Genomic DNA, 25,141 nt, shown 5'->3' on the forward strand with positions numbered 1-25,141 from the left:
AAATTGCCAGTGCAATTCCATTGACTTTTGCTATGTATGTTTATAAAGTTCACTCTGGAAACATTTGTTTAAATCATTAAAACTGCATGTTTGTATGATTTCAAGGCAGTGTAAAAATAGTCAATTTAATAAAAAACTGACATCAGCCGTCAATACCCACAGAAATGGGTCATTCATTTAACATTCCACAAATAACATTAGATTACAAATCGTAGGTCTCATGCAATTTGCATCAAGGTATTCCACAGCAACCAAGACACCAAAGATTTAACCAAGCAGACAAGCGGGGACTGTGTCATCAACAATGACTTGTTGAATAATTCATAAGGTCAATTCTCTTGTCATGGCTTAAAGTGACGAAGTTTCCAAACATTAGGATGTATGTTATTGTTGCAGGATGTATGTTCTACTTTTCTAATAGATGACAAAAAAGTCTTCAATAAATGTTTGATTTTTAAGTACATACCTTATGGTATATATATTTAGCATCATTAGGTATGCGTACTGTGTCTGTTCTTTTCTGTTTTTCTTGTCCACAAGTATGTGATCTGGATATTCTAACTTGGCTCATGTATGCTTCTGATTGACCAATAGATGTTCTACAAAAACAAACTGCACCAGGTCAAATGAGACATCAAGATGGTTACATCTCTTTGATGCAGACATGTGTGTTGATATAGAATCAATAGATCCAGAAGATGGTGTACCTGTCAGTGTTGATAATCAGGTAGGATGCTGTATATTGTTTAAGTATATCTGTCCTTCATTTTTAGTCCTTTGGGCCTTTGGCCCAAAGTACTAATGTGATGACGCGGCCTCTGTTGTTGCATACAGTGGGCCGTATGCTGTGGACGCAGGTATCTCAGAAACGCTTCAGTAACTTTTTCTGAAATTTGGTCTGGTGGTCACTTTGGCATGTATCTCAAACGGTCTTTTTTCTTTTTTTGATTGAATCATTTTAAAGTCACTTTTTTAGCTTTTTTGTGAAAACCACTATTTTCAATTTTTCCTCAAAACCACTGATTTGATTATTGTGATATTTGGCATGGGTGTTCGTATAGTTGAAATGCCGTCAGAAATGTTCAAAATTTGGTGATACATGCCTTGTATTATTTTTAAACAATATTTTTATCCATTTTTATTTTATATTTACTTGATTTTGACTCGCTTTCGTTAAAGCTACCCTCTGCGCATGCGCACAATTCTAGGACAAAATCTGAGTTGAGAATCGAATCGGACGCCATCTTGTTTCTCGGTGTGGGCACATTTTTTACTTTGTGAACGTTTCACTGTGCATTTCAATATATTCTATAGTTATGACGTTGACAGTGATGCACTTTTGCGGCTGTCGTGTATTTTTTGGTACGAAAGGCGCCTTTGATCGACTGAAGAATGATGGTACCGGCAGGCATATCAGTTCTACTGAGGAAGTAATCCACTGGCCCGCATAGGTCAGGGACTCACTTAGGGGAGAACCACTTGATTTGTGGGGGGGGGTATGGAGGATTTTGAGAAAAAAAATTGTCACCAGGTGAAATAAAAGAAAAAATAAGCCTGTAATGGCTTGAGAAAAAAAATTCTCATAACAGACAGAAATAAATAAAAATGGAATTGTCATAATGCAGTTGAAATGAGCAAAATTTTGGAAATTCATTCTCATGTGTTCTTTGCTAGCATGCTGCCATAGGCAGCGCAAATGTTTTTACCACAAGCAATTCTCATGTGTTTTTTTTTTTCCCAGCACTTATGATATAAGCATTCACTACTTTACACCTCAGTGCACTCGATGTTTTCCTTCCCTTTTCTGACCCAAGAAATCATATTTCTGGATTTCTGTTGCAATATCTCAATGGTACAGGCAATATCTAGATGGGACTATTTGACTTCTGTACATTGTGAAAATTGAAAACACAAGACAGGAGTCAATAAACTAGTGTAAAAACCAATATATTATTCTCTCAACATAAATATGTTAGAAAGATTACAAGTTGTCAAAGAAAAATTGAGGAACAACAAATATAATGAAATACAATGTGTGAGCCTTGTTTCTCTGACCACAAAAGATAACATCTCCCTGAGAACTTAAAAGGAATTGACTGTTATAAAGAAAAGCAGGTATAGTACTGATCACTGTTGATTTGCCAAAAAAGTGTTCTATAATTTAAAGTTGTATATATACTAGACTTTCCATTTTGTTTTCATTCGTTGGAATGTAAAATGAATATATAAAACCATCCTGTGATATGTGAAACACTGGCTTAAATTTGAAAAATTGCACTGCTACTCCATTTGATAAAAAAATTGATGCAGGTGTGACAGTTGAAATTAAAAAATGCTGTCTCTCTGACAAAAAAAGTTCCCATACCCACTTCCTGCATACCCCCCCCTCCGAAATCAAATGGGTCTCTCCTTAATATGCGCATGCGCATATAACAAGTTAGCGTTGTTTTGCAAGGACCAGCGAATTTTGACGTTTTGAAGCTTTTAGCATTTATTTGATGATGTTTTGTAAATATGAAGTTCACGGTGATTGTATTTTTGTTGCTGTCATGTATTTTTTTGGCACGAAACGCTCCTTCGTTACCGGCGAATCCATTGCTTTAGCGAGGCAATCCCACCGGCGGCCCGTTAGTAATAGCTGGGTGAGAGCGAGAGAATTCGCTCTGTCCTTCTACCTCCATGTCATAACAAACTAGCGTCGTTTTATGTTGATGTACTGTCCTTTCGACACAGCGATAACTTTAAGTTTTCTGTTGCTTATTTTGGGTAATTTCGACAGTTGTGCATTGATTTTGACATCATTGTTGAAGACAGTGTGTGCTTTAGACTGTCGACAGTCCTCGTGCCTTCTTTTGACCGGATCCGGAGTCACTTGCGGTAGTAATCCAACGTAGGCGATCGAGCGCCGAAGCATCATTGTTGAAGACAGTGTGTGCTTTAGACTGTCGACAGTCCTCGTGCCTTCTTTTGACCGGATCCGGAGTCACTTGCGGTAGTAATCCAACGTAGGCGATCGAGCGCCGAAGGCGCAAGGTCGAGTGCCGAAGGCACGAGCTTGTATAAATACCGAAAGCTACGCGAGACCAAGCAGTACAAGCGACTGGCGAGAGTCTATGTGTGCTTATGTTGACCGATTTACGCGCACTTCAGAATCACGGCATAATCCGACATGGTAATTTGGCATGATCATCAGATCATACATGATCCGAGATTGCACTTTAGCAAGGTCACGATAACTAATGTTGTTGTTTCACTGTGGTTTAATACCTATAGGGCCTATTTCCACTAAAAGACTATTAGAATTTCCTCCTGGCTACTTTTAAATCGTGCACTGGCATGCATGTAGTTGTCAACATCACTATGCTTGAATGTAGTAGACTCTTAGGGCGACGTCAAAAGTTCAATGTAGGATAAAAAACTTAATTCCCTTAGTTTCTCCCCAAACCCCCCCACCCCCCTAGAAACTTAATTGACTTATATTGAACCTGTTGCCAGTCTCTTTCTATGTAAAGCAAAGCTAAGGATCAGTCAATTAGGGGTGAAATAAAGTAATGCATCGTTAAAGCCCCACTAGCTGTAACTCTTGAAATTTGTTGACCTCAAATTATCTACCTATTCTTCCTTTCTGAAATCTACCCTCTGAAGAGATATGAACTTTTACTGCATTAGGAAACCATTCCTTTCAGAAACATTTCACATATGTAAATTAAAATTTTAACGGTCATTTTGATTTCCTGGCATTTTCAAAATTGGTAGTATTAAAAAGGAATCAGAACATACAGTGTCACAGTTGAAACATCCACCCGTATGCATTACAATTTGGACTACTCTGTGCAGTTTATGTGAAGATTTCAGTGCAGATATGCATAGTATCAAGGTTTTAGCTTTTCTGCATGGGGCTGTGATTTAATGTTTGGGCGAACATTTAATCGCAGTGTAATCTTTATCTTGTTCAAAATTGCATATATAGCCTTGGCAGGTAGTTATAAGTGTGTACACAGACCTAAATGACTACATTGTCACCAACTTATTTTAGTTTGAAAGTAAAATCATAAAAATAATGCTAAAAGATAAAGCTAGTGGGGCTTAAGATTGGGAACACACTTTGTGTTTCATCAAATGTAAATACAACATACTAACAACAAACTTGAAGTTTATCAATGAATGAACAAGAACAACAACAATAAAGTCCAGGTTTCTCCTTCCAGAGGTATAAAAACTCTCTCAACTGTCCTGGTGGTTGTAACAACTCAGTTCACACTACTCCATTCAGGCGGACTACACGTGCACCAGAAATGTAGCAAATACAATTATAAATTCCGAGTGCGACCATATAGACAGTAGAGAAACTACCGTCTATGGTGCAACAGAGGCCAACAGCCTGCATTGTTTACACTATTAAACTAGGCCAGGTGCAGCTCTGCACCGTGTTAAAACAACTCCCTCCGCTGGCTTCAACACGAAAGTGTGCATTTCTGCTCTATTTTTTCAAAATATTCATTCCCCTGGCAATTTTTACCTTAAATCGATTTGTAGGATAGAAACTTTTTAGGTCAAAAACCCCCCCACCCCCAAACTAAAAGAATTAAGTTTTTTATCCTTCATTGAACTTTTGACGTCGCCCTTACCTATGAATATATCGACTGTCACTGCATATTGCATATGTGTGCAAGTCACTCCATATCATATCAAAAAATGTAGTATTGCGACGTTTGAGCTGCCACAAGCCAGAATTTACAGTTTATGAGAAGTTATCTTACATGTAAAACTCAGTTCTACTGTGAACAAAATGCAAGCTATGTTGCTTAACTATGGTGAATAACATAATATTTTGTACCTATCACCGTGTCAGAAAATCAGAGGAAACAACCACTCAGACAAACTCTGGTCAGGATGATACTGTCCAATTTTAATATGTCTCTCGGCACACACTAAGATACTCATGACTGTAAAACAACATTTCCATATAATTGTAAAGTAAAGTAAAGTAAAGTAAGCCTTTATTGAAATCGTATCCCAGTTGGATCTTGATCATAAAGTACAATAAAGGTTTTGCAAACTGTATATTCAGTTTTTATATTTAGTTTGCTTTTCACCATATTCTATGTCCTTCCCTGCACTACATAATTCAAAATTAAATATTGTTTTTGGCCTATACATACTTGAGGGGTAAGCTTATTTAGTCTCATACATTAAAGATGCACTGTTGACCTTCAGAGTCCAAACTTTTTATCATTGTATTGTAGATAGGTGTACACTCCAAGTACAAGTGTGGTGAGTGTAACAAGCAAATGTTTTTTAGTCAATGGCCCAAATTTATTTTCTATTTGATGGACAATAAATACATGTGTAATCAATGCCAACAATCCAGTTTAAGTAATTTGTTTAGATTAGCCATTGTCCATTATATTACAATAGTTTGTGGCTAAATTTTCTCCCCTTCTGTATCATATAAGTTCACCGTTTCCTGTTTTAGATATTGTTGATCCTATTGAGTTCCATCTCTTATTCTTGATTCACTTTCACATTAACTTTCATTTATGTCCAAACAATTGACTTTTTGCCAGATTTCACATTTATGGCAAATAATAAACAGTAAGGAGGCACAAAGGACGTAGGTGCCCCCGGGCCCCATGTTATCATAGTCATTTATCATTTGTCATAGGCTAGAAAACACTCATTATCATCTGAGGCTCCAGTATGTAATGTACAGGAAGATTTGGGCTATAAGTACGCAGTCCAGAGGTAGTCTCAACTGTTGATTGTAGGTAATATCTGGTGTGTACTGCTGATATGAGTGTCAGGAGAATATAGGTGGTCACGTGGGTCTTCAACAGTTGAGATATCTGCAATGGTAGCAAGTTGCTGTAATTTGACTGCAACAGTGGCATCTTGCTTTGATTCGGCTGCAATTTAACAGGGGGTGTTTACTGGGTTTTACTGCAATGGTGGCGTCGAAGTTGGAGATGAGAGTGCGTCAATCTGTGTGCTGCTGATTTTTGGTTGAAGCTGCTTTGTGTGGGCAGCCCTTGGATGGGTGTGCAGCTTGTATATTGGGTTTGGGTAAACAGAAGCGGCAGTCATGGATCTCCATTTTGCCCAACTCGTTAGTGTGATTGCCCTTTGATTTACATTTTCCCTGTTGGTATGTTGCGCAGTACCGGACTCGTTGCTTGTTTGGGTCAAAAGTATGGGATTTTGTGTGCAAACACCATGCTCTCTCTGTTGTGAAGTCATCGCTCCATGATTTTGTGCTGTTCTCTATGGCTCGCAATGTTTCAGCATGGTATTCCCTGATTTCAGACCAGCTGTATAGATCTGCAACATGCAGCAATTCATGAGGTGGTCTGCACGTTGTTTTGCTGCGATTTTTGGCTCAACATGGTTAATAATATACAACTCTGCGCAAACAAGGGCGTTGAGTGGCAACTTTGTGTATGACTGGTCATCAGCACGTGTTGTGCCCGCTTTGAACGAGTATTCATGTGGCTAGGGTACGTTGTATTTGACTAGTCCTGTAGATTTCCTAATTACTGCAGATTTGGCATTTTTCTTTTTACTGACTCTCTTGGAAGTCTCATAACCGTTCTTCTTACCTGTGTGTTACTCTGGCTTTCATCGGAAGTAGATTCACTCGATGATTCACTGCTTGATGAACTGGATGAAGTTGCTACAAGTTTTTTCATCTGTCTTTTGGCTGTTCCTGCAAATTTCCGTGTATGGTGGCAGTACTGCCGCTGTCTGGTATTTCTTTTGAGGGAGCAGCCACCTTCTTTAGCTTGGTGTTCTTGGCTATTTCTCGTGCCAATTCTACTTTGAATTCGAGTTGTTTATTTTCCTGTTTCAGGGCGTCTAACATCTGTTTGGGTGACTCGGTTGCATTCGGAGAATTCCATTGCTGTCAAATTGCCTTGCGTGTCTGACTGAGAGATCTATCACCGGGTGCAGAGAGTGTGGTTGGCGATGTCGATGAGAGATAATAGAGGTGGCCATGCTTGCTGTGACATCACCCAGTGCGTCTTGGCGGGAACACGTACCGGAGCCTAAGTCAAACAGAAAATCGCTTTGTTCACTGGCCTATTGGCACTTTTTGCCAGGTGGGCCGATGTGCCTGTTCAGTGGGACTTGGCAAGTCTTACACAGTCTCTTTGGGCGGCCGGACATAATGATTGGAGATAAAAGATACGGCTAAAACGGTAATGAAATGCAGAACAAGACAACAGCGGCCAAGCAGTCAAACAGATGCATGGTGGGGAAAATTTCCCATAAGAGTACACTGAGGTGCAATTATGACCAGATATGAACTGTAAATGCTCACGTGTTTCATTATATATTGCAGTCATGTGTAAATTTGAACCTTTGCCACATGTTTGCAACTTCATTGAAAGTATTATGATCAACATAATGAACATAAGTCACCGCAGATTAACTCTATAGGTCATTAAGTATTGAAATATGTAATTAGCTGAAAAAAATATTAATTTCTTTGACTGCTGTCATTGTATCACACTTTATATAGCAAGTGTAATTGCCTTTGGTCAAGTCCTTCAAACTATATATTCCAAACTTTGAAAGCTCATTAGATATGCAAACTATAAATTAGCTGACATGAAAACTTATATGCAAAATGACTTCCAATATTGATATAACCTGGTAAAATCATCAATGTACATAGCATGTTATGCCAATTTAGATCAAATAAATCCAAGTATATATCCCTAATTAGGAAAGTTCATTAAATACACAAATTAGGATTGGCTGAAGCAAAAATGCTTAATGCCTTTCAATAAAGTTAGCCTACATAATAGTATCTCTAATGTACATAGCAAGTTTCATCAATTTTGGTCATGTAAATTCAAATATATATCCCTAATTTCAAAAATTCATTCAATATGCAAATTAGGAGCTGGATGAAGTAAAAATGCTCAATGACTTTCAATAATGTCGTATCATAGTATCTTTAATGTACATAGCAAGTTTCGTCAACTTTGATCTTGTCAATACAGATAAATATCCCTGATTATGAAAGTTCATTAAATATGCAAATAAGGAATTGGCTTAACTTCAAAAGCTTAATGACTTTCAACAATGTTCTATTATAGTATCTTTAATGTACATAGCCAGTTTCATCAACTTTGGTCTCGTCAATTTAGATAAATACCCCTAATTAGGAAAGTTCATAAAATATGCAAATTAGGAATTGGCTGATGTAAAAATGCTTAATGACATTTAATCATATTCTATCATAGTATCTTTAATGTACAAAGCAAGTTTCATCAATTTTGGTCATGTAACTTCAAATATATAGCCTTAATTTCAAAAGGTCATTAAATATGCAAATTAGGATTTGGATGAAGTAAAATGCTTAATGACTTTCAATAACGTTAAATCATAGTATCTTCAATATGCATACCAAGTTTCTTATGTGCTGCAAGTAAAATAAAGTGATCAGTAGAAGATGCTGTATAACTCTACTTCACCAAGTTTTTACTCATTTAGAGAAGCCCAAATCATATGTTCGTATGTTATTTGTAGACTTTTCATCAGCTTTCAATACCATACAGCCACATTTGATGGTTAATAAGTTATACAACATGAATGTCAACCCCAATATAATATTGTGGGTGTTAGATTTTCTCACAAATAGACATCAATATGTCAGAGTAAATAACACAGGTTTGAGTAAGGAAGCCTCGTCTGCAATCGTGTCCAGTATGCGCAGTACGTCTACTGGGGCACCACAAGGCTCGGTGATCTCCCCTGTTTTGTTTTCTTTGTATACAAACGATCTTCAAAGTACAAGTGACCAGGCAAAAATGGTCAAATATGCAGACGATACATCACTTGGAGATTATTCAAACAGTGAACAACACTTTGAAAATCAGGTGCAACACTTAAAACAATGGTGTGACAAAAACTATCTTGATTTAAATACTGGCAAAACAAAGGATTCCGAATGATCATTGACTTCAGAAGGGCAAAGAAGAAAATCGATTCCCTGAAAATAAATTCTGAAGTTGTAGAGCGTGTTTCAATATACCGTTATCTCGGATCACTCATAGATGACAAATTGACATTTCAACAGAACACTGAATCCATATACAAGAAAAGTAAACAGCGAATGTACCTACTGCGCAAACTGAGATCACCGAATATTCATCCACATATATTGAAAACGTTCTACTCAAGTCACATTGAAAGTGTAATTACCTTCTCGTTTTGAGCTGGTATGGAGTTCTGACCGTTTCGAACTTGAACAAACTACAAAAAATTGTTAACACCAGCTGTTCCAAATCTGGGCCGTGAATGTAAGAGCATGAAATCACTGTATGAGAACAGAACTTTTGTCAAAGCTGTTAAAATCATCGGGGATCCTTCCCATCCATTGGCTCAGCATTTTGAGGAGCTCCCGTCAGGTCGCAGGTATAAAACTCTAGCTTTAAGAACACGTCGTGCTCGACTTAGTTATGTACCCTCTGCCATCCGACTTCTCAATCAGAGAATGTCTTAAGTCCACTTCAACACTTATTGTAACAAGATTTTCGTTTTTGATGTGTATTATCCTTTTTATCACCGTATTTTTAATGTTGTTTGTCTGTGCCATTGCAAGACAAGTTTCCCATTTTTTAGGGACAATAAAGTTTAATAATAATAATAATAATATTGCACAAATTTAGTTAACAAAATTGACTGATATTTGAAAGATCCCTTTTTATTAGCTCATATTTGGTTTTATATATAATACCAAAAGAGCTGCCCTTGCCTACCGTATGAAAAAGTTTTACCAAGTATTATTAGTGAGATCAGAAGGGATTTTTGAAAGGCCGTTTCATTGGGAAAAACACTAGATTAATTTATGATATGCTGGCTCATACTAAATCTCACAAAATTCCAGGAATGTTACTTTTGCTGATTTTGAAAAAGCATTCGATACTGTGGAATGGGACTATATCAGAGAATCACTTCTGGCTTTTAATTTTGGAGATTCGTTTTGTAAGTGGATATCATTTTACACGCACACACATACATATTACAGACACACATACAGACTAACAAACACCATCCTATGACAGAGGCCCACTTAGGTGGGCTATGCCCACCGCGTGGGCCAAAAATGAACAAAAGGTGAAGTCACAAGTTTCGTTATAAAATGAAATATATTATGAAAATAGAACTAATCGCTAAGTCAGTGATAGATTACAACCTGTAAAAGTGTACAGGCTACTTATCTCAGCAGGGACGGCAAAGCTCCAAAGTCAGACAGTGAAGCAGAGTTGTATCAGTCAGTGGATGAATTAACAGTCCTTTGGCTTGCAGGCTTGAAGTTGCACAAAGTCCACAGTATAAATCCAGTGTGGCAGTGAAGGTCTTGGAAAGTCTTGAAAGTATAAATACTGCTGGAGTTTCCAAAGTCTTGAATTAACACACATAATACACGATCCCAAAAGTCTGACTGCAAGCTGTGCCACTCAAGTGGAGAATATAAGAACAATTTAGAACTTCTATCGATATGCTAATTACTGCTCTAAATTATCTCCCTTACACGACTAATTAAATTTCCAGAACATTCCAAACATGACTAATTGAATTCAAGGTCGTGAGGTTGTGAAGGACAGTGACCTTGAGAATGATCTAGACTCATTAAACTCAGGTCATGAGTGTGGGGGAAAATGACCTACATAACACTCATACTTTGCAATTCGTCTTATGAGTGCATGTTGTTTAAGTATATTTGACAGAAACTAATCAGTTCTTTGCTTTTATTGTTATGACTGGCAGTGCCTAGGCATTTAATGTCATAAAATTATTGGAGATTACATGTTAGAAAAATGCTACAGCATGTGATTTGACCATTGTGAACAACAAATGACCCAAAGACACCTATATTTTTCTCTTTGCTTTACAGATTACATTGAATATGATAGAATTGCCTGAAGAGGACTCTCCAAATAGTTATGTCTGCAACTATGATGGTTACTTCAATACAAGTGCAGGAAAAGATGGTCCAAATTTGACATGTAGTACTCCACCACTAGAATATCGACCAAAGTTAACAGTTGGAGAAGGTGATTATATTTATGCTGCACTGTTTAACCCTTTTGTGTGTGGTTGTCTGGTAACTTACCAGAGCTACCCCTATATAGGGGTTTAGGCTTGAAAGGGGTAGTTCATTTAGTTCTTGCTTGCTGTATATATCTCTGCTGTGAAATCAAGGTATAAGAGCCATTCAGTAAAAGTGATTTTGCCTCTCTGCTATGTGACTGGATGCTGTATGTTGTGGGTTCTAGCCTCGATTGAAGACACCGTATTTTCTACCCTGGGTTGATAGATCTGCTGTAGGACAAAATTGTCCCCGAGGCTGTCTTCGCCCAGTTTAAGCGATGTATTCAATGCTTCAATAAAGTTTTTGTGCGATGTGTGGTAGTTGCGTGTACTAGCGTGATGCTTCATTTACAACGTGTGGAAAGGTCACATTCAGAAAAATGTAACAACTTAGCCCGGCTATTGAAACTGGATATTTGGCCGAGCGGTTCTGTCTGTTGCTTCTTCGCTAGGTGATCGGATGCCGTATGTTGTGGGGTTCGAACCCATTGAAAACTAGGTGTAAGTCATTGCACCTTGATCCTGGAAACTAATGTGTATCATTTTTGACTGTCACCTATTTTTTGTCTTTAGATCACGTCACCATACAGTTGTATGTCAGGAGTAAAGAAACAAATGTGGATTTTGTAAACACAGATTTCCACTTCTATAATTGTTCTGTGCACCAATAGTAAGTATATGTCAGATATGTATATTAATCAGTATTGTAGGGCATTTTGCAAGACTGAATATTACTAGACGGAAACTAAAGAATTTCAAAATCGATATAATCCAAGGAAGTTTTTAAAGGGAAACAGTCGTCGGAACTGCGCTTTTGCAAGTTCCTTGTTTACAAACAATGTATTCGCGCATGATATCTAGATGCTCCTCATCATCACAGCTGCAACATCAAAATTATATGTGTAGATTATGACAGACACGTTTTAACTTCATCAATCACCATTGTACCTTGGTGAAGTGGTGCCATTGATCGTATGAGTCCCATCCCATCCCATCCCATTTTCGATTTCATACAATGCCTGCAGGGTTGTGGCAAAATAGCATTTTCCAGAATGCCTTAAAGTTAAATGTGAAGGAGAATCCAGCTCGAAAAATTTTTCCAAAACATTCAGTTTACACAAAATTAAGACAAATGTTGAGAGTGAAATGGTACAAAACTTTAGATTTTTAAAGATACTCCAACCAAGATTTAAAGGTTTAAATCATTTTAAGAAGCTGAGAAATCAGGTTCCACGAGTGATCTTTGTTACTTGCACAGACCATGTTCATGCCACAAACAGTTGGGAATTAGTGAAACACCCAGTTAGCCAAAAAGATGCTCGTTGTTGTTTTATGTTGATAATGTGACATCAGTTTTAATGTCCTCTGTGGCGTTGATTGTCCTTGATGAATATGTTAATCTGTAACAGCTACTAAATCAACAGCTCCCAAGAAACTTTATTTAGCATTCCAAAATGGGAAAAGTGTGATATTTTCTTCCTAAAAGACTCTCTGGCAATGGCAGTGTATCAGCTTTTAATGACTCCAAAACATGTAGGTCAGTCCTTGTGTCTCACATCTGATCAGCAATGAGAGGATTTTCACCAAATGCCATTGCCATTAAAGAATTGTTGTAAAACAGCCAATTGGTGCAACTTTCAAAGCTAGTGATTATTAGCCCAATGGTGAAGTAGTAATTATCCTTCCCTTTGAAGTGTCAGTGTGTTACAAGTGTTGCTACATGTTTCCTCATAACTGAATCAACAGGCGTTATAGTGGTTTGTATATTTGGCTTACCGAGAAGTGGGTAAGGTCAGATTGTATGTGCAGAAATGCAGATAATAGATGTTAGTTTGTCCATATTGATGATGCGGTATTGTGTTTATCAAGGACAGCTGTTGCACATACCATAGGTTTACATTCTTTTGCATTTTGTCATTAAAGGTTAAACCTGTCATTCAATCTAAAAGTTAGAGAACAATCATTTATTTTGGAATATATTCTGTTGCTGTTCAGTAAAAGTAGCTTGTAAACCCGTATGAGTATTAAAAAGCTCATAAAAGTGCAAATTTTATTCAAACAGAAAACCTGCATAACATGTATGATGACTGTAGCGTAATGTTCTTTATGTTTTATTCATCAATTCAGCTGTAGTGCTTGTGTGACCAGCAACTGGGCCTGTAATTGGTGTGTTTATGAAAACAGATGCGCACATTACCTTGATGACTGTTCTGAAGATGATAGCACCTCAATCATAATTGGTTCAAATGTAAGTATTTTACTGTTGATGTAAACTCACTTACACAAAACTGTGAAAAAAGAATATCCTCAACTATGACCTAAAACTTCCAGACTTTATGATTCAGATAAGTTGTCAAGTTGAAACCCTTTTAAGAATTTTACTTTAAATGCTAATGGTCAATGTGCAAATCAACAAAATGAGATGGTTTCCAGTCACAGCAAGTTTTATCAAGATTGGTCTAGATATATGCCTATTAGGAAAGTACATCAAATATGCAAGTTACTTATTAACTTCTCTGGGCTTCCGCTGCCACTAGCAAATTAGTAAATTGAGAAAAAAATCTGCCATTTACGAAATATTTTCACACCGCATTGATTTCATATTTTTACGAGAAAAAATACAGGCTTAGACATATGGGGCATCGCATCATAATGTACAGCGATGTTCTAGAAGAGGCGATTGAGACCGCCTACATATGAGAATGACATCATTCAAAATAAGAGTCTTTATAACGAATATTTTGACTGGTAGTGAATGTGGACTATTCACGTTATCAGCCAATCATATGATCTGAGACATGCTCCCTCTGCTGTCAACGCACAGCCACGTTTTTGGCTTGGACAAGTATACGTCTTTGTACCATCCCAAATACCACCTATATCTTCTCCCCTGTTCTCTTAAATATAATGTTAGGATTCTCTGTTGAAAGAAATGATACGACTTTTTCTCTAGTCGGATCGTCATGTAAATAAAAAGGTAATAAATCCCTTCGAAGTGTTGTATAAAGCTTAATTTAGCTGGTTGAGTGTACATTCACAAAGCTAAAGATCATTGCCTGATGAACTTGACAAGATTTTCCTGTCATAAAATCTCTGTACGATCGAAGGAACGAGACAAACTGAAGGTTTTTGCTTTGTATAATGAACGTTTATGACACTATAAAAAGAAAGTATGGAGGCGAAAATCAGCACAAAAAATGAGACTTTTACTAAAACGTAGTCTTCAACTGTTCAATGTGTAATGTTCAGTTCAGATCAGTGAGTGGCGGGATGGCATTGTGAAAAGCTACAGATTGCCTGCAATGAAAGTCACAAGCAAACTTTGGTGTCAACGGATTCAGTCTTTCAATTATCAATGAACACTCACTTACTTTTTTAGGTCAATAGGCCAAAAGTTGCTTGTCCGCGGCAACAAGCCTCTCTGTTTGTGAATTTTCCCATTCTACAATGACTATCAAGAAGCGATTGAAGCGAATTTGACATCGAGAAACTCAACTTTCAAAACCATAGCCGATTAGTCAACCCTTTAAGTTGTTGGTTTAAACTCTACAGAGTTTGCGCATGTGCATTAACAAGACCACCTAGGTAATTTGAAAAACATAGGATACTGGTATAGTGCAATGATAATCCAAACTTCAAAGTAGTGAGGGATGATATAAGCACAGGAAAATGATGACAAAACGGTACATTAGTTTTCAGAAGCTTCAAAACATTCCTTTAACGACTTAAAATTTTTTTCTCTCTGTATTGTTCAGTTAAAACTGAAAAAATACCTTTGAAGGCACAGAATTGTGATTCTGAAAGACTAAAATATGAGTGGAGGTATTATCAAAGAAATTCTGTGTGAAAATTACAGGGGGGTTTCATTTCAAGATGCATGGGGCATACTTTTGGATCAGAAAGTTGATGAAATATATCCAAACCTGTGTACATTAGTCAAAATTGGTCTGATATTGCCAATAAACACTGCTGCTTGTGAAAGGGGCTTTTCCAGGTACAACAGAATAAAAACAAAATCCAGGGCTAGGCTGAAAGTTAGCACAGTTAGTTCCATTATGACAATTGCAATAGAGGCACCATCTCTGAGGAATATTGATAAATTTGACTTCAAGAAGGCATTTGCAGTGTGGTGTTCACTGAAACAAAGGAGAATTATTGACTCAAAATCTACATGTCCAGTGGTAGCACATCCAGTCTTTGCACTGTCTTGGAGAAGCTCATTTACACTGCCTAAAGACTGGTAAACCACCGGAGTAGCATTTACTAATATTTTATCAAATTTACTAATAATTTAAAACTGGGATTCGTAAATTTACTAAGATTTTTTAAAACCCAGAGGAAACCCAGCATCTATGTCATCCATTAACGTGGTACACCACTGATATATCCTAGTGTGATCAACATTTGTAGTAATCCCGTCAAATGTGTGTAGCAGTCTTAAGTATATTTTCATTTTCTACTATCATGAATTATGCAAATGAGCATAAAATATGTAAGCCACATCCATCCAAAAACTAATCAGTTCTTGCAATTTGCAAACCAAATCAACGTACCAGATTTGACTTTGATCCAATAAGCTGTTCTTGGGATATCGTACCAACAGACAGACAGACATTCTGTGACATTAACTGACATGTGTTAATAAGTGAGCAAATAAATTTAACTAAACAACACTTATAATAAAGCATATCAAACTAGCTTTTCATAAATTTCGGCCAATAAGGGTTTTGATATATGCTTAAACCGATCTGATTTAAGTGTCAGAGCATGTTTACTGAAATTGAGTCATGTAAATGTGACGAAAGTACCCAGTTTTACTTTGCCTAAGAGTAGTTTTGGTGAGTTCTGACAATTTGCAAGAGTCTTTGTATTGACCGCCAGCTGTTTGCTATTATAAACTGAAAGTTCACCACATTTCAGTTATTAATTGCTGATCAATGGTCATTGTGACCTTTACATTTGTCATGGTCTAATATAAGTTTATTAATTTTTCTTGGTATCAACTGTGTCTGATCAGTATAGGGCAATAGACTACTGGTATGTGATGTGATTAACAATTGGGTGTGATGAAACTGCAGTGCTCGATTGTTTTTGTGTTGTGACGTGGATGTGAATGTTAAGTGATTTCAATGGCATCATTGTACAAGTGATATTGCCACAAACTGATGCCACCACCCCCTGGCCCCTGTCAAAATCGCTGTACACAATACAAGTACCGTAATAACAATGTGTCCATTTTTGTGTATGGCGACTTGACGTCATCATTTTGTGGCTATACCAATTGCAAAATGATGCCATATCAATAATACCGGTATAAGGTTATTTCCCAAATACTGGATTTATGTCCGAGTGCAGCGGAAGTATTGTCCGAGACGCGTAGCATTGAGGACAATACCAAAGCGTACGATGTACGAGGACATTAATCCCGGTATTTTGGGAAAACCTTATTATCATACACCTTTTAGTCCAACTTTATGAGAAAAAAGTCGAAATTAAGGCGTCTTTTGGATGCTTTTCGCGCACTTTACTGAGTGATCACGAGCAGACTGGGAATGCGTTGAGCGCGTCGGCTAAGTGCGCAGAAAGAAATTTCAACCCGCGCTGCGCAGTGCACACAGTAGAAATTGTACGTCAGCAGCATAATTTCACTCAAATCATAGGTTTTGGGCTGACCATGATTTGATTATGGAAGTACTGGATGCTAAGACGTATATATTTTTGAAAAAATGTGAAATTTTCTATTCTTGTTCTCTCTGTTGACGTAAAAGTGTTTTGAGGTCAAAGGTCAAATGATGTCCAATAACACCTAAAGTTATTGTACTCCGCGTCAAAGCTATTGGACTCCGCGTCTCTTTTATACCGTAACTTACTGTATAATGAAACTCCATAAGTTACAGACGCAGGTGTATAATAATGATTCTTAATTCTGCGCAATTCAAGATGGTAATTCTTTAGATGCATACTTAGGTGTATGCGATGCAGTGTAGACAGAAAGTGATGTGATATCAAGGGATTGTTTTATTTTACAACCATTTTCAGTATTAGATAGCGAAGCTGCTGCAGTGAACTGCAATAAAACTGCTTACTCTAATTAGTTTTGAGCTGTAGCCGTGGCCACTTTGGTGTTGAACAAGGCTACTTGATACAGACAAAAAGTCTGCTTGTACAAAGGCAAAACTAGCTCTGTCTGGGGCTGGGTTGTAAATGAGAGTTTATGATTGGCATTCTGTGTTCAAGATTAAGATACAATGTAGCATTACCATACACTGGTCCATATACAAATCTTTTTTATTTCAACTTCCCCAGACAAACTGTCTGCATGAGACATACAATGTTGTCGACTTTGCCAGCTGGCTACAGCTGAAAACTAATTAGTGTGAGCAGTTTTATTAGCTCCCATAGCCATATGTATATATGGCAATAGAAGCTATTCTTATAGGCTAGGAAATGTCTGTATGTATGTATGTATGTCTGTATGTCTGTATGTCTGTCCATCAACATCAAAAACTCCAAAACCGCTGCACATTTCATCTTAATATTTGGTGTGTACATGGATGATGGGCTGTAGATGAGATTTTGTTCAAATGAAGTTGTCATTGCCAAAAATATGCAAATTAAGTGAAAAAATGTAAAAACAGTCAAAATTAAAAAAACTCAATAACCACTGAGCAGATTACATGAAAAATTAGAATGTAAGTACTTTGGGCTGACATGAAATGATTGTGCGCATCTTGGGTCAGTATCTTGGACTTGCTATTTTCATGAATTTTTTGTAATTTTCTCCCATTTTTGGTCAAAAAATCTCCTGCTCTGAAACCACAAGTCCGATTGATTTGAAACTTGGTATGGAAGTGCATAGGAGTGACCTTTCCCAAATTTGGGCAAATTGTGGTGAAATTGCATATTTTTAGTTTACACGTCCATAGACTCCCATGTATAAGGCAGATCTCCATAGACTCCCATGTATAAGGCCACGAAAAAATAAAAATTTAGTTTCTCATCGTATTCATATTGCAAAAAGGATGCAGTGACACAATTTTTAGTCCCCACGGATGAAGTCCAGTGAGCTTATAGATTGGGTCATGTCCGTCTGTTTGTCCATCCGTGAGTCCATCCGTTCACGCAGATATCTCGGATATTTTGACAAAATGTCATGTGACCTTGATGACCTTTGATCTCAAATATACATATTTGTCCATAACTCAGTAACCACAAGTGCTACACCCTTCATGTATGGTATGATGGGACAGCTTATGACGCCACATATTGTACCTCATTAATTATGCACATCTAATTTTGAGCGAGCCAATAGAGGTAGAGGTCTGATTTTTGTATATAGGGATAACTTAGCAAAACAATTTTTTTGACAAAATGTCACGTGACCTCGGTGACTTTGACCTCAAATATACATATTTGTCCATAACTCAGTAACCACAAGTGCTACAGCCTTCATGTATGGTATGATGGGACACCTTATGACGCCACATATTGTACCTCATTAATTATGCACATATCTAATTTTGAGCGAGCCAATAGAGCTAGAGGTCTGATTTTTGGTATATAGGGATAACTTAGCAAAACAATTTTTTTGACAAAATGTCACGTGACCTCGGTGACCTTTGACCTCAAATATACATATTTGTCCATAACTCAGTAACCACAAGTGCTACAGCCTTCATGTATGGTATGATGGGACACCTTATGACGCCACATATTGTACCTCATTAATTATGCGCATATCTAATTTTGAGCGCGCCAATAGAGCTAGAGGTCTGATTTTTGGTATATAGGGATAACTAAGCAAACAATTTTTTGACAAAATGTCACGTGACCTCGGTGACCTTTGACCTCAAATATACATATTTGTCCATAACTCAGTAACCACAAGTGCTACAGCCTTCATGTATGGTATGATGGGACAGCTTATGACGCCACATATTGTTCCTCATTAATTATGCACATATCTAATTTTGAGCGAGCCAATAGAGCTAGAGGTCTGATTTTTGGTATATAGGGATAACTTAGCATAACAATTTTTTTGACAAAATGTCACGTGACCTCGGTGACCTTTGACCTCAAATATACATATTTGTCCATAACTCAGTAACCACAAGTGCTACAGCCTTCATGTATGGTATGATGGGACACCTTATGACGCCACATACTGTACCTCAATAATTATGCGCATATCTCATTCTGAGCGAGCCAATAGAGCTGGATGTCTGATTTTTGGTATATAGGGATAACTATAGGAGAGAAATTTTTTGACCAAATGTCATGTGACCTCGATGACCTTTTACCTAAAATATATGTTTATGTCAATAAATAAGTAACCACAAGTGCTATGTCCTTGTATTTAGTAGGATGGGAGACCTTATGACAACACACGCTTTACCTCATTAATTATGTACACATCTAATTCTGGGCAAGCGAATAGAGCTAGAGATCTGATTTTTGGCATATAGGGATTAATTAGCAATATAATTTTTTTTTTGAAAATGTCATGTGACCTCGATGACCTTGACCTTGATTATACATATATATGCATATTTCAGTAACCACAAGTTCTATACCCTCCAATTTTGATAGGATATTAGACCTTAAGATGTCACATCTTGTACCTCATTTATTATGTGCATATGTATTTCTTGGCTGGCCAATACTGCTAGAGGTCTTATCTTTTTCCCGATTTAGAACCATAACTTAGACATGCCTCATGTGTTTCAAATTGGGAACAACGACATAGACCTATGTGCCCATAGATCTCAACATATACACTCCAGTGATACTTCTTAATGACCACATTTTCCTGCCCTATCAAGACTAATACTCCTATTACAAGTGGGGACTATGTAATTGTAAATGACTTGTTGAGTTAATGGTTGTATCACAGTATTTGATATATCTAATTCTGTATTTTTCCATTTTATATTCTGAATAATTACATTAAACATATTTCACTGTCTCCAGTACATTTCATTTAAGTATTTTCACTTCATGCACTTTATCCCTTTCACACATGTTCAAATATCTGACCAGAGAACAAACACTAAATAGTCCAGGATGGGAGCTACAGTGTCATTGACGCTATTTTTGTAGTTCACTGCAGTGGCTTGGCTATCTATTACTGAAAATGGTTGTATTTGATGCAACATTATTGTGAATGTGATGTGTTGTGAATGCCAAGTGATGGCAACAGCTGTATTTCAGTGTTGTCCTTAGAAGCCGGGTGCCGGGTAAATAACCCGCCTGTTTTGCATTTTTTCCAGCTACTTTTAACGTATTTAGATAGTTTATATAGACCTATTAATTTCGGGATTGCACTGCCAGCTGTTAGACGGCACACGCACGATTAGCAGTTATGCCACCCCTTTCCCCACTTGGAACTCCACCGACAAACATAAATCACTTTCTAATACCCATTTGTGGCTTTTTGAGCCCGATCTTTCACTTGTTAAATAGTGTGATTGGCTGATGGATGCACCTATGGTGATGCCTTTGTTACCAGCAGGGTGATTGGTTTGATTAGTGTGAAGGTCATCTTAGGTCATCTTTAACAAAAGAAATGTAGAGTCGGCCACTGGCACCTTGCTGATGAAATATTTTTTTCCAAAGAAAGCCCATTCAAAAAGTATACTTGATTCCAACAATACATATGTTCATGTATGAAAAATTTCAATTTTGCTGAATTTGTGAGAGAAAAGTACCGAAAAGATGTAATTTTGATCGACAATTTGAAGTTCACGAGAGTGGCAAGCTATACAGGTTTTTCGCCGCTGAGCTGGCTGCCAATGTCACTACGAGTATGATAATCTTCTCAGCAAATCAAGTTCAGGGCAATACCAACGCATTTTCTAGATTTAAAAAATGAGCTAGAAGTGAATTTTTAGCTCCGCTGTCAGCGACGCGGAGCTTATCAATAGAGCGGATGAAAAAACAAGACTCTGTTCCAAAATAGAGTTTATTTCTAAAACTTCGACGTTTCCATTCCACACAGGGAATCTTCATCAGGAATCTGAAAAACAACAAAATTACAGTAAATATGGGACTAGTAAAAACGAAAAAAAGCAACACTGGCGTAAAACCATTTAAAAACTATTCGAAAAACTGAGTTGTTGGTTTATAAAAGGACTATTGCTAAAAATCAATCTGTACGATCCGGCCGGTCAACATCGCTACTTTTAGACTGAGTGTTCACTCGTCTTCTGTTTGTAAGTTCAAAACTTTTTTCTTCTTGTCTAATATATATTGAATCTCTGATGAAATCTGTAATTTTGGGGCAATTTTTGCCATTTCTGGTCAAAAAATGTGTATTTCCAAAACTGCTCATTTGATAGCTTTAAAATTTGGTATACAGGTTTCTATAGATGAACTTAAAAGTATTATTGAAATTATGATGAAATCTACAATTTTGAATTTTTGGGGCAATTTTTTTCCATTTTTGGTCAAAAAATGTGTTTCTCAAAAAGTACTGGTCTAACAGCTTTGAAATATGGTATACAGGTTTCTATAGATGAACCAAATTTAATCTTTTGAAATTATGATGAAATCTGCAATTTTTGTTTTGGGGGCAATTGTTGCCATTTTTGGTCAAAAAATTTTACTCTCAAAAAACTACTCATCAGATAGCTTTGGTTGACATGTTCTTAGGGATGATCTGATGTGATATATTCAAAGTATGATGAAATCTTCAATTGTGTATTTTTGCAGCTATTTTAGCCACTTTTTTCTGGCCACTGCATTGAGCTATCAAAGATTTCCATCTTCTTCATCAACATGTATCAAAAATAGTTATTCTCTACATAAACACAGCGGAGCTATATCTGCCGCTAGGTCGCTTGTTTAGAACCAACTGTTTATTTGAATAGATATTTATTTTCATTGATTATTTTTACCTTCTCGTGTCTATTTATAGACAGAGAAGGTATTAGAGTTGAAAACCAGTATGCTGGTGTCAACTACTTCCGTCTGTCAATACTTCCGTCTGTCAAGATCCGTTGACTTCATGCTATTGTGATGGGTCATATCATAAACTGGTGGGGGTGTTCATGGTTCAGGTTGAGGTGTAGGAGACGATTTTGAGCTGTGACAAAAATCAATGGGACTTAGCGGCATAGCCAGTGTTAAGCCTTTCTCCAAGGTTTCTTAGTTGACTACAATCTATTACAGACTACTGAGCTGGGGTACTCCCTTTGTGTTGCTCACTCTGTGTGCACTAGTGTTTGGTACTGAGTTGCTTGGATATCCCCTCATGTCCTCACGTGATATGGGCCTGTTGCATAATCTGCAGATGATATGATGCCTCTGAGTCTGAAAACGGTTGTTAGCCAGTTGGCATTTTCCTTGCATTTTTTCTCATTTAATTTGCAAAATATCGGCGAGTATCTCAATATTTCAAGATAACTCTTTCTTCCCAATCGTTTCCTGGGGTTTCAGAGTCATATGAACGAAAATGAGTGAAAGTTTTAGACAGGAAAATCGGACGTCGGCCATGTTCAATGTTTACAGTACAATCAGAAATTTATGTGGAGGAAATAACTAACAAACACTGTTCATGATGCCCGCCCTCTAGAGGCAGACCTTCCTATATGAAGTACCACATTTGATGCTTGTGGAAAGCTTGACCACACAAAGGAGCATTTTAACTTTTAGAAAAGACAATATTCTTTACACGGTCATGTATTTCAAGGTAAATATGCCTATCAAAAACAGTAATTTCTTCACTTTCAATTTTTTTTCAATACTATGACAATTATCAGCCATGAAGTTTTACAAACACAGTACCAGATAAGCGTTTTTCATCATTCCACAGGACTCTTTGGAAAATCCATTTAAAACAGTTAAAAGTGACTTAAATGATCACTTGGTATACCGGTACATTTAATTATAGATGCCAGGTTGTGTATTTCACATGCACTCAGGTCAGTAGGGAAGTGCGTCATTACTATTTTGGACTGTTAATTCTTATTTCTGAATTATTTGACTTTTTCCATATTGAACTATCTTTAGGCAGTTTATACTGTAGCTTAGAATTTTTTTGATTGATGTATTTAATCATCTTTTGGGTTCTTTGGGTCCATATCCCACCTCATGCCCCTACATCATCAACTATTTACCAACAACTCCATGCCAACAACCAATTACCTGACCTGGCCACACATTAGAGAAGGTACAGCGTCATTGACGGTATTTTTATATACTAGAATCAACGGTCACAGGCATTTGTTGTCGATCGTTAATTACACAGTCACAGGCAGTTGTGTTTCCGACCGTTTTGCGCTGTTCTCTCTGACAGCCTCGTCTACCTACTGAAACGCTATACGTGTCATCGTGTATACGCACTGTTAAAAAAATATAAACTGAAAATGCTCACGTGTTTCATTATATATTGCAGACATCTGTAAATTTCAACCTTTGCCACATGTTTGCAACTTCATTGAAAGTGTTATGATCAACATAATGAACAATATTCACCACAGATTAATTCTAAAGTTCATTAATCCTTTCAGGCCTGACTTTCTGGTAACTTACCAGAGCTACCCTATATACATAGGGGTTTAGGCCTGAAAGGTTTAAGTATTCAAATATGTGATTAGCTGAAATAAAAATAATTTCTTTGAATGCTGTCATTGTATCACCACTTTATATAGCAAGTGTTATTCCCTTTGGTCAAGTCCTTCAAGCTACAGGTATATATGCCAACTGTGAAGCTCATTAGATATGCAAAATATAAATGTGCTGGCATGAACATGCGAAATAACTTTCAATGTTGTTATAATCTGGTATAATCATCAATGTACATAGCATGCTTTGCCAACTTTGATCAAGTAAATTCAAGTATATATATCCCAATTAGGAAAGTTCATCAAATGTGCAAATTAGGAATTAACTGAAATGTTCTCATAAAATATGCAAATTATGACTTTCCTAGAGTAAAAATGTTAAATGACTTTTCATAATATTGAATCACAGTATCTTTAATGCACACAGCAAGTTTCATCAACTTTGGTCTTGTCAATACAGATAAATATCCTTAAATAGGAAAATGAAAAAACTAGTAAAATGTTAATGGCTTTCAATAATGATAAATCATAGTTCAATATGCATATGAAGTTTCGTCAATTTTGATTGAGTCAATGCAGATAATATATCCCTAATTATAAAAGTTGCAAAAACATGCAAATTAGCAATTATCTTCATGTCTTTCACGGCTGATATATCTTGGTATGATCAACATTTGTAGCAAATCTCATTAAATTGCGTGCAGTCATTCTCAATGTATGTCCGTTTTTTCTAAAATCATTAATTATGCACATGAGCAAAAAGTAAGCAAGCCACACCCACCAAAAACTAATTAGGTTTTGCCATTTGCACACTAAATCTATGTACCAGACTTGATTCTGATCTGATGAGCGTTTTTGAGATATCGAGCAGACGACTGACAGCCAGACAGACAGACATCGCTGCAACATATGCTCACGTGTGTGAACACGTGAGCAAATTAAGGGTGTGTCAGGATATTTCATTTTATTCGGTGTCATTTTAGATAATAATGTTCATCAATAGAGTATGTTACTAAGGACCATGTCAAAAGATCGATGTCAGATAAAAATCTAAATTCTTTATTAATATCTGACAAAAATGATATTGCAGTTTGTTTTGGTGAGAATTCTTAAGAAATGATGATGTAATTACATATTTTTGCTCCTTACATTGCGTAAGTGCAACTAGAAAACTTTGTTTTATTCTAGTTGTCTGAAATAGACATTTTTTATAGCGATGCATATGTTTACATTACAGTGAATTATCTTACCGATAAGTATTTTTAACAAAAGTAAATGTGTTTTCTAGTAGAATACTGTCGTTATTGTCAATTTTCCATCCTGAATGTGTTTTAAGTATGATTGAAATTATCACAGTAAAGAAATGGTAATATCTGATAAAATTTATCAATTAAGTTTCAAGGAGTGGGACAAAACTTAAAGAATTTTTTATCCGACATCCATCTTTTGCTGTGGTCCTTTAAAGCGCAGTGGTC

At 36.8% G+C, this 25,141-nt stretch overlaps 1 protein-coding gene across 2 annotated transcripts in view; it reads left to right on the top strand.

Moving 5' to 3' along the window:
• Nucleotides 1-25,141, top strand: part of LOC139135912 (plexin-A4-like) — a 195,948-nt gene that overhangs the window by 118,625 nt on the left and 52,182 nt on the right. For both annotated transcript variants that reach the window (XM_070703688.1, XM_070703687.1), the window contains exons 6-9: nucleotides 595-727; nucleotides 10,907-11,066; nucleotides 11,677-11,773; nucleotides 13,231-13,351. The gene's annotated coding sequence lies outside the window, so the exon portion shown is untranslated. The remainder of the gene's footprint in view (nucleotides 1-594; nucleotides 728-10,906; nucleotides 11,067-11,676; nucleotides 11,774-13,230; nucleotides 13,352-25,141) is intronic.

The sequence above is a fragment of the Ptychodera flava genome, chromosome 6 (genome assembly GCF_041260155.1).
Source record: "Ptychodera flava strain L36383 chromosome 6, AS_Pfla_20210202, whole genome shotgun sequence".
NCBI classification, from domain to species: Eukaryota; Metazoa; Hemichordata; class Enteropneusta; family Ptychoderidae; genus Ptychodera; species Ptychodera flava.